General features: G+C 44.3%; 1 pseudogene; it reads right to left on the reverse strand.

The window, feature by feature from the left end:
* Positions 1 to 2,921: 2,921 nt before the first annotated feature.
* On the reverse strand, positions 2,922 to 9,950 carry LOC147426913 (uncharacterized; annotated as a pseudogene).
* Between the last annotated feature and the right edge of the window lie 347 nt (positions 9,951 to 10,297).

The following is a 10,297-nucleotide window of genomic DNA, read 5'->3' on the forward strand; positions in this document are numbered from 1 at the left end:
TTTCTTCCAAGACTTTGATGAGTTATCTGTCTTCTCACAAAAAGTCCCTGCAGATGTTCAAACACCAGTACGGTTGGGCAAAACATTTACTTTGTCCAAGAAGAGAAAGGTAAGTGCTGGTGAGTAGGGTGTTGCTAAAGCTTTAGATTTTGCATTTGCTACTCCAAGTACATCTTTTAAAGCTGAAGGCAGATGTGAAGATGCTGACAATGCTATAAGGATGCTTAAGTTGGTGCAAGAATTTGTGCTGGGTCAGCAAGTACAAATGGGGGAGCAACTTAAACAGGTTGCAGATTCAGCAGTAGGTAAAGTGCAAGTAAAGCAGAAGGACATGGAGTTGGAAGCTATGACTTTGCAGGTGGGTTAGATTCAAGAAGTACATCAGAAAGAGTTGGAGGATATGATGAAAAAGAATCATGTAGAAGTTTCAAGAATAAAAATGTATTTGGGACTGTCCAGAGATTAGACAATGAAGTTAGATGCCAGATTGAATGAGGAAATGGAGCATTTGTCAAAAACTAATGTTGATTTGCAGGTTCACGTTCAAATGCTACATCAGAGGTTGATTCCTTTGCAAGAATTGGAGAAGCAAGTAAAAGGTGAAGATGTGGATGTCAATGTCAATGATGTGGATGTGGATGTCAAGAATTGGAGAAGCAAGTAAAAGGTGAGGATGTGGATGTTAGAGGGAGAAATTTTTGTCTTGAAAGATCAGCTGTTGCAAGCAGTTCAAGAAGTTTGGAAGTCTATGAAGAACAGACTTCCTGTAGCAATAAAGCATCCATATGAGATGATGAAGCAGGGATTTGTAAGTGACACTACAACAAAAAAAGGTGTTATCGTCGCATCCCGTCGCTATGCACGTTGCTATCCGTGTCGCTGTGAAACCAATCGCTATTTGCGACGCAGGTATAGACGCGTATAGAGACACAGATTTCCACGCATATAGCGACGTAGATTGCCACGCACATAGCGACGACCATAGCAGAAAAAAAAATTCTTGGACAGAGGGAAGGTAGCCTGGCCGGTCCCCAGTTAAAAGATGGACACAGCCACAGCCAAACTTCCTGCCCTCTACCCAAGAAAGCGAGCAGCACCAAAATATCAACCATGCTCCCACGCGCAGAAATTTCGTCAGAGTTCCCTTTGTTTTTACATAAACTTTTCAAAAAAAACCATATCATGTATACGCCTCCTACATGCTATCCATGTAGGATCTCACATGAGATTTAAGGCCAATGAAAGACAACCGTACCAACTGAAAAGCATAACCATAACGAATCATAACCATAACTTAAAAGCATAACCATAACTTAAAACCATAACCGGCTATAACCACTTTGATCAAAACCATAATGCAGATAACCATAACCATAAACAAAATTAACAATAACCATAAGCATAACCAGAAAGAGATACAATAACTGTCTATACAATGACAATGACAATAATCATAACCATAAGGGAAACAATAACTGTCTGAACACTAACTGTTTGTACAAAAAAGAGACACAGAAGCGTGTCTGTGTCTCACAAAGCATATATATGAAATCTGGTCCACTAATGACTAGGTGTTGCAACCTGCACATAGGACAACTCACAAAATTAGTATTGATATTACTTCACATATACTGACTTAATTAAATCAACTCACACATATTAACGTCTCACCTCAAGCGATCAGCGAGACTCTAAGCCCTCCCAGTCTACAGGCTCTCCTGAAGCTTCAAGACCATTAAGTACTTCATAGATACCTCTACGATATCCATCTGACTCCTCCTCGCGTGTCTGAGCTCGATGCATCGCAGGATTCTGCGTTTATACAAAAATCAAAGTAATAAGAATACATGATTCATCGCGTTTTAAAAAACGCCATAGTTAAGATTGGATTAGAAACTCACAAACTCATAGCGAAAGGTGTCGAAGCCTCCGATGCCAAGATGAGATGTCCCCCTAGTCATCTGTTGTACCTGGGCGGCCTCACGCTGCTGTCTGAACTGCGTGGCCGCTGTCCGCTCATCCTCAGTGATCTGCAGCCACCTCTCGTGTGGGATGCCCGAAGGCTTCGGCGAGCCGGTCGTGAAAGCCTTCTGAGCTGCATCTCGTCGATGTTTCAGGGTGTCCCGTGCAACACCCTTGATCCACTGCACCGGAACAATGGAAGAACCCGGAGCAGGCTGGTACTCTCTGAGGGTGGTCTCCACTATGTAAGTGACTTTTTCCTTTTCTTGCTAATCCCAAGACGTCAGAGTGCTGGTCGAAAATTGCAGCTCCACGAGCCGACGAATCCGCTGTCGCATCTCAGTCCGGACTCTATCCATGTCAACAGAACCATCTCCCCGTACAGTATAGAGCTTGGAGGCACTAGGATCGTGTGCCCCCCAAGGTGTCCGAGGTGTGCCAAGAGGTGTGTCGAGAGGTGTGCCTGGGTAGGACGGGGGTCGTGAGCGAGGAGGGGTCAAAGAATCTGTGGACCCTCCTCCACAGCAACCACCACCTCCACCTGACGATCATCAAGATCGATGAGTGCGCCTGTGTTGCGGAGATGAGGATGTACCCGCCTCTGCCCCACCCCTAGGTGTCGAAGCGGCCGTGATGGGAGAAGAAGGCATCGTACCCATAGGCGTCCTGAACCCCGTAGGCGTCCCTCCCCTAGGCGTCGGACCCTCGGGTGTGAAGCCCGGAGGCGTAGTACCCGTGCCTCTGGCTACCCAGTACTGAGAAGCCTCTTCATCTGAGTAGGCGTCATCCGTGTAGTGAAGCCCATGAATGCATCTGCACTCATGGAAGCGGGATCTAGAATCTCGTCTACCATACTAAAGTCTACACAAAGAAAGTAAAATAAAGCATCAAAACACAGTTGTTTAAATTAACTTTAAGCTTAATTTTAAATCAAAGTCTTCACATAAACACTTACAGGCCTAGGCCTCGACGAGTGAGTCATCATCGATAAGATCTTGCACCGTATCATCGCCTATCTCTAATTGCAAACATAACTCTGCCCCAACTCGTTCTGGCAGATTGTCTTCATCCATTGCATCTTCATCTACAAGTGTCAATTTTGGCTCGTCTACATCATCCCTTGTATAGCTTTCAGGTTCCTCTACCATACCTTCGTCCATCTCATCTAATGTCACACTAGTATGGACGTCATCTGATTGACTTTCCTCCAAGAGATCTTGCCCTTCAAATACTTGTTTATTTCTTGGAGCAACCTAAACCACAAACCACCATTGTCGCTCTCGAGGGTCCGGTACAAAGACCACTTGCTCGCAATGTTTGGGGAGAGCAAATGTGTCGCTCGCATCTGTCCAAATCTTTGTAGAATCTATTTGCACAAGTTTGTTTCCATCTCTGCGTACCGTTGCATTGCAACCAGAAGTAATCACCTTGAACCACTTCACATCCAACAAAAACATCTCAAACCGCCTGAAGCTTACTTTTAGGATATCTGACACCAGACCACAGTAATCCAGGTTGCTAGTGCTCTCATTCGTGTCTCTAGCATTGGCCCTGCTCTTTTGCATGAAACTAACCATTACCCCACTGTCAAATGTGTTTCTTCTGCTGTCAATTTGTTGTGTTCTGAAATGCTTTCCATGTGACCACAGTGGTATGTATGATACTTCCAGTCACATCCAATAGCCAGCTCTTCCTCTTCTAGAGATATGGGTTCTTCGATCTGTCGAGCTGCTCTCACTGTCTTGTCCAACCATGCCATTGTAGGGAATTCAGGTAGAGGAGCGAGATAGTTTGGCAAGGGTAAGCCTCTAGTCGTTCGACTCTGCCTGAAATCCTGTCGCTCTAGATTGCGTCTCTCTTTCTCTTCTTCGTACCTTTCAAGCCATTTTTGCATCGGTGCTGAATTTAGTATACAAAACTTCATGATCTTTTCTTGCATGGCCAGGTTCATTTTCTTCGGCACCCCTTGCCCTTGCGGCTCCTCTCCCACCAGTCTTGCATCCTCCTCATCGCTCCACAGTCGAGGCATTTTTGGGTCAGAAACGGATAGAAATTCGGTCGTCAATACAAGAGACTCTTGCACCAGCCATCCTTCTGCCATGCTCCCCTCTGGACACGCTTTTTGGTGAACAAAACCCTTAAGTGTTTTCATGAACCGCTCTAGAAAGAACATCCAACGGCTGTGGACTGTACCTGCCACTGCAACCTCATCTACTACATGGACGAGCAAGTGCATTTGGATAGTTAGGCAACTCGTGGGTAGATACTTCTCAATCATGCAAACTGCCTCAATGGAGTTAGCCCTTGCGACTGCAATAGATTCCTCCCGTGTCTCCTTGGAAGAGATCCACCGCACTAGCTCTGAAATCTTGTATATGCAGGTCTGCACTTCCTCTGTTAAACACCCCTTGATCTCAATTGGAAGAATGAATTGCAAGAACTTATGCCAGTCGTGCGATTTCAACCCTGACAGTTGATTGTCACGGGTGAATGCTGTCTTGAGACATCGCATATATCCTGTTGGCGTCCTGAACTCTGAAATCACCATTTTCACTTGTCGCTCTTCGTTTTTTAGCAATACCCATGGCGCTCTTGGAAGTTTTGTTTGACCAGCTGCATTGGTGAAAGGCCACAGCTCTGGCATCTTTCCAACCGACTGCAAATCATCTCGTGAAGCTCGATTGTCTTTCATTCCCATGATTGTCTTCCAGAGGAGCTCTCCCACATTCTTGAATATATGCATTGGATCCAGCAAATGGTTAATTAGTAGATCACCCCAGTACGGCAACGTATGGAGAATGGACAAACGTTTCATTCCTGGAACAGGTTTCCCCTCATGTTGCTCCCATCGGCGACGCCACTCTTGTACATGCATAGGACAACATTCGACGCGACCAAGCTGGCCTTCGCGCAAGTGATGGCCATCTCGAAGATAACGGTGGTGGCCTTGATAAATTGTCTTTCAAAGAGAGGTAGAATGGCGCACATCCAAAGACTGCCCGCAAATTGGACATGCATTATATCCCGAAGTTGTTAGTCCTGCATATATCAAAGCATGAATTAGGCCAAGGAAAAGGGCTTGCGAATAGCGAGAATTTTGTAAATCAATAACCATTACTAGAAGCTTCTCCGTATCCTGGCCAATCATGCATAGTCCACATAAGAAGTCTATGGATCCTTGCATGTTGTTGTCCTACTAGTTCAACCGCATTTGCTATGTCGATCCCATGCAATAACTCCTGGAGCTCGTCAACTAGTGGATCTAGATAAACATCCATGTTTTTTGCCTTGAACTTACCAGGTACAATCAAGCTTAAAATCAAATGACCCTTCTTGATAGCAAGCCACGGCGGGAGGTTGTAATTGATAAGGCACACAGGCCAAGTGTTCCATGACGAGCTTCTCAAGACAAATGGATTGACTCCATCCATTGCCATGCCCAAACGCAAATTTCATGGTTCACTCTTAAAATGTGGCCAGGTATCTTCAATGTGCCTCCAAGACTTTGAATCAGCAGCCTATGTACCTAAACAAAGAAGTGACGGTTTCATCTCACCACCCGTACACTGACTAAAGATTCAAAAACTCCAGACAAGTACGAAGCACATATATTTTGGCGCCTTCATAGATTGGTTGACGTGCCAACTTCCTCAACATGTCTTCAGGAGATAGGCGCATGGCTTCTGGTGCTGCTTCGTTCACGTTCTCCTCGCTTGTCTAGAAGAAGGCATCCAGCATCTCCTCCATGCCATCGTCTTTTGTCTGTAAGCCCTTTTCTGCTTCCATCCGTGGCTCTATATTGGTCGGACCTTCACGCATAATCTTTTTTCTCTCTCTCTCGGATGTAGGTGCTATGTCGCGGAAATCAATGCCCGTTCCGTAGGAGTCGTATCGCAGATTCTGTACGGTTTCTCTAGCAAACTCTCCGTACTTGTGCACATGCTCATTACATATCCTACACTTGCGCAGGATTTGATACTTGCAGAGCGTGCACGAGCATGCAATCTTTTCCTCCATGTTAGTTGATGACGTTGCCATCTACAATGATTATGAATGTTGTTTTAATATATATATATATATATATATATACTCCTCACAATGTAAACTACCTCGCATTCTCTAGTCTTGCCCAATCTCCGTACACCTCGGTCCAGAGGTGTACGGAGATCAGGACCACCGGGTCAAGATCTCGTCTTTATTGGTCAAATCCTATATGGGTAGACACATACGTGCACTCCCAGGTGTACATGGCAATGCATGTAGCAGGAAAAACCCCTTTGCATCTTTTAGTTCCATAGTTTCTTCTCTGTCTACGTACCCTATCTCTCGTTCTTTCTCTCTCGATCTCGCTCTCGCTATCTCTCTTTCTCTCTCTCTCTCTCAATCTCGCTCTCGCTATCTCTCTTTCTCTATTTTCCTATTTCTCTGCCATAACTCTTGGAGCTCCACTTCCCTCTCTCTCTCTCTCTCGATATATATATATATATATATATATATATATATATATATATATAACTCTCTTTCTCTATCTCTCTCTCTCTTTCTCTCTCTCTCTCTCTCTACTTACCTCTCTCTCTCTCTCGCTCTCTCATTCCCTATCTCTCTAATGATCGAACGAGCGACTGATCTAGGGAGATCTAGATGCCCACGACTGTGGAGGACCACACAACATCCACAGAGGCTGCATCAGAGGATCTAGCTAGGTCACTTTGGCTCGACATGCACAACGCCCGGTCAGAGTACTGACCATGGAGGATCTACCTATCCCAACTAGCTCGTTTAGCCGTTTAGTCCACACCCAGCAGTTTAGGATTCCATAATATTTCATTTTGTCATCTTCTTACTCTGACTTTGTATCAGATCCATCACATTGTAACTTTCTTGTCTCATGTCTCATAGGTCACTTTGGCCTTTCGAAGACGTTAATATAACATTTCATTTCATTTCTCTCTTTAATTTTTTTTTCTTTAATTTTAATTTCCTAAGCATATATTAATTCTCTCTCTCTCTCTCTCTCTCTCTCTCTCTCTCTCTCTCTCTCTCTCTCTCTCTCTCTCTCTCTCTCTCTCTCTCTTTGATTACCTACACACACACGCACACACATTTCTCTCTCTCTCTCTCTCTCTCTCTCTCTCTCTCTCTCTTTCCTACACACACACACACCGCTCTCTCTCTCTTTCTTACACACACACACACACACAGTTATCTCTCTCTCTCTCTCTCTCTCTCTCTCTCTCTCTCTCTCCCTCTACATTGTGTGTGTAGGAAAGAGAGAGAGAGAGAGAGAGAGAGAGAGAGAGAGAGGTTGGGGAGGGTGGAGATGGACATAACCCCTCTCTCTCTCTCTCTCTCTCTCTCTCTCTCTCTCTCTCTCTCTCCCTCTACATTGTGTGTGTGTGTGTGTAGGAAAGAGAGAGAGAGAGAGAGAGAGAGAGAGAGAGAGAGAGAGAGAGAGGGGTTGGGGAGGGTGGAGATGGACATAATACCTGCGCAGCAGGTTTCGGCCAAGACCCAAGCAGGCGAAAATGGCCCCTGTGCGAGGGTTTCGCTTTTTTCCCCCAATTTTTTTTGCGTCGATATACGCGTCGCTATATGCGTGGCAAATAAAGCCTTTCCACGCGTATATCGACGCACACTGCGACGTGTATAGCGACGCGTATAGCGACGCCCGCGAATGTCATTGATATACACGTGGAAAAGCATGGCCGTCGATATAGACGCGTCGATGTCTTCATTTAGTGTTGTAGTGTGAGCACGAGGGTGAATTACTGCAGGAGTTAGAGGATGTAAAAAAGGACAGAGACATGTGGTTCAAAATAGCTCAGGATTTAAAGATGAAAGATTTGCAAGGGGATATGGTTTATGTTCAGTTGGAGGAACATATTGAGGAAGGTCAAGATTTGAAGGATGATGCAGAGATGAAACAGTAGGTTGATCAGCAGGTTGAAGTGCTTGAAGCAGTGGAAACTGTATCTGTTGGGATAGTGGCACCTGAGTCAGTAGTTGAAGAGCAGGGTATGGCTACGCCAGATGTGGAGGCTCAGAATAAAGCTAAACCAGTGTAGAGAGTAATGTTGATGGTGCAGAATATGCAGATCAAGGGATTGTGGATCCAAGACGGATTTCAAGGAAATCCACCACTAGGCTGTGCCACGTGTTGACCCTGCACCAGATCAGTACTTGTACTTATGTTTAGTCAATCAACTCTTAGTCAGTCGGATCTTAGTGAGTCAGAATCTTGATAAGTTGTATTTTGGTCAATCCGATGTAACTGTTATAAGGTCATGCTGGTTCACGCGAGTATGTAATTTTTGGCTAAAATGGAAGTTATCTTTGGACGAAGATGAATCAAATTGTGTAGTCTCTTGCCTTTATGATTCATGTTTTGTTCTTCAGTCTGCTGTGTCGGAATCTGGTGAATGGTGAAATGCTGATGAGTTGGATATGTTTGCCTTTGTCTAACTCTGTCTTTAGTGTGTGTGACATGTTGTCAACACCTAAGTTCTGTGTGTGTTGAAGAACCCCAACAACTTCCGAAGGCACCACATAATTGCTTAAAGTGCTTCCTGTCCGAGATGTCCTCTCTTGGAATGCACACAGATTGTGGGATTTTCCCAATAGGGGCAAGGCTAGAAAACTCTGGGCATTTCTTAGCAGAGGCAAGTTTTTGTGGGTGCAAAGTGAGGGTGTCTCTCCATATGAAATTATCTGTGTTACGCAAGATGCTCAATTGTTGTTAGTCATGGGCTGTTGAAAAACGAGGCATGCTTGGCAATGCCTTCGTCCATATGTTCTATGATTTGTTCTATTAATCTTGAAGTGCATTAATTGTGCGATATGCCCAACAAAGGCAAGGCCAAAAAGCCCTCACCCATTTCTAGTGAATGCAGAACAAGGGTGTCTCTCCAAAATGGCATCCCTTCACCACACTAATTATGGGATATGTCTAATTGGGGTAGAGCCCAAGTAGCACTGGGCTATTTTTGTTGGATGGAAAGTGAGGGTCTCTCTTCATATGCAATCTTGAAGGCATGTGGCACTATACAAGATACTAATAATATGGGTAAAAGATATCACGATGATATTATTAGTCAAGGGTTGTTGATGAAGAGGTTGTGCTTGGGAACAGCTTGGTGGGCATGTAGGTCAATTGTGGTGTACTTCTCAAGAAGGATGTCCCTTACAACAAGCTTATCATGGGATATGCCCAAGAGGTTGTCCCTTGGGATGCACACTGATTGTGGGGTTTGTGCAAAAGGTCAGGGCCAACAAGCTCTAGGATTTGCAAAGCGAGGGAAATTCTCCAGACGCAATCACGTGCAATTACATCTTGAATGCATGTGGTACTAGTCAAAACGTTGATGTGGCAAAAAAATCTCATGAAAATATTGTTAGTCAAGGGTTGTTGAGAAAACACATCATTCTTGGGAATGCCTTGGTTAAATATATGCTAGATGTGGTGCAGGCCAAAAAGCACAAAACGTGCTCTAAGATCTCTTTGTCTAGAATAATGTCCCTTATAGCACACTAAAATTATGGATTGTCCAATAGGTACAGAAGTCAAGAAGGTCTAGGTTGTTTTTGATGGATACAAAGTGAGGGTCTATTGCATATTGAAGGCATGTGGAAATACACAAGAGACTAATATTGGGAAAAGAATTTACGATGATGTTTTTAGCCTAGGGTTGTTGATGAAAATGGCCGTGCTTGAGAAAGCCTTGGTGGAAATATATGGGAAATTTATGTCAACTATGGTGTACTTCCGAAAGATCTCTCCCCAGATGTCATCCCTTACAACACACTAATTATGGGATATGTCCATTGGGGCAAATCCCAAGTACTGCTAGGATCTCTACATATACAATCTTGAAGGCATGTGGCACTACATGCGATTGTGTAGTGAGGGTGTCTCCTCAAATGTAATCACCTGTGTTTTGCAAGATGCTCATATAGGCAAAAGAATTCATGATGGTGATATGGTTAGTCATGGACTGTTGAAAAAAGAGGTCATACTTGACAGTGCCTTTGTGGATATGTTCATCAATTGTTCTTTGACTCTTGAAATGCATTGATTGTGAGATATGCCCAATAGAGGCAGGGCCAAGAAGACCTCGGCCATTTGTACTGAATGAAGAGTGAGGGTACCTCTCCAGAATGGTGTCCCTTGAAGCACACTAATTATGGGATATGTCCCATTGGGTCAACACCTAGGTAGTATTGGGCTTATTTTGGTGGATGAAAAGTGAGGTAATCTTGAAGGCATGTTGCACTACACAAGAGGCTGATATGGGAAAACAATTTCACAATGATATTGTTAGTCAGGGGTTGTTGATGA

Source organism: Adiantum capillus-veneris, chromosome 24, assembly GCF_014529385.1.
Source record: "Adiantum capillus-veneris isolate H3 chromosome 24, ASM1452938v2, whole genome shotgun sequence".
NCBI classification, from domain to species: domain Eukaryota; kingdom Viridiplantae; phylum Streptophyta; class Polypodiopsida; order Polypodiales; family Pteridaceae; genus Adiantum; species Adiantum capillus-veneris.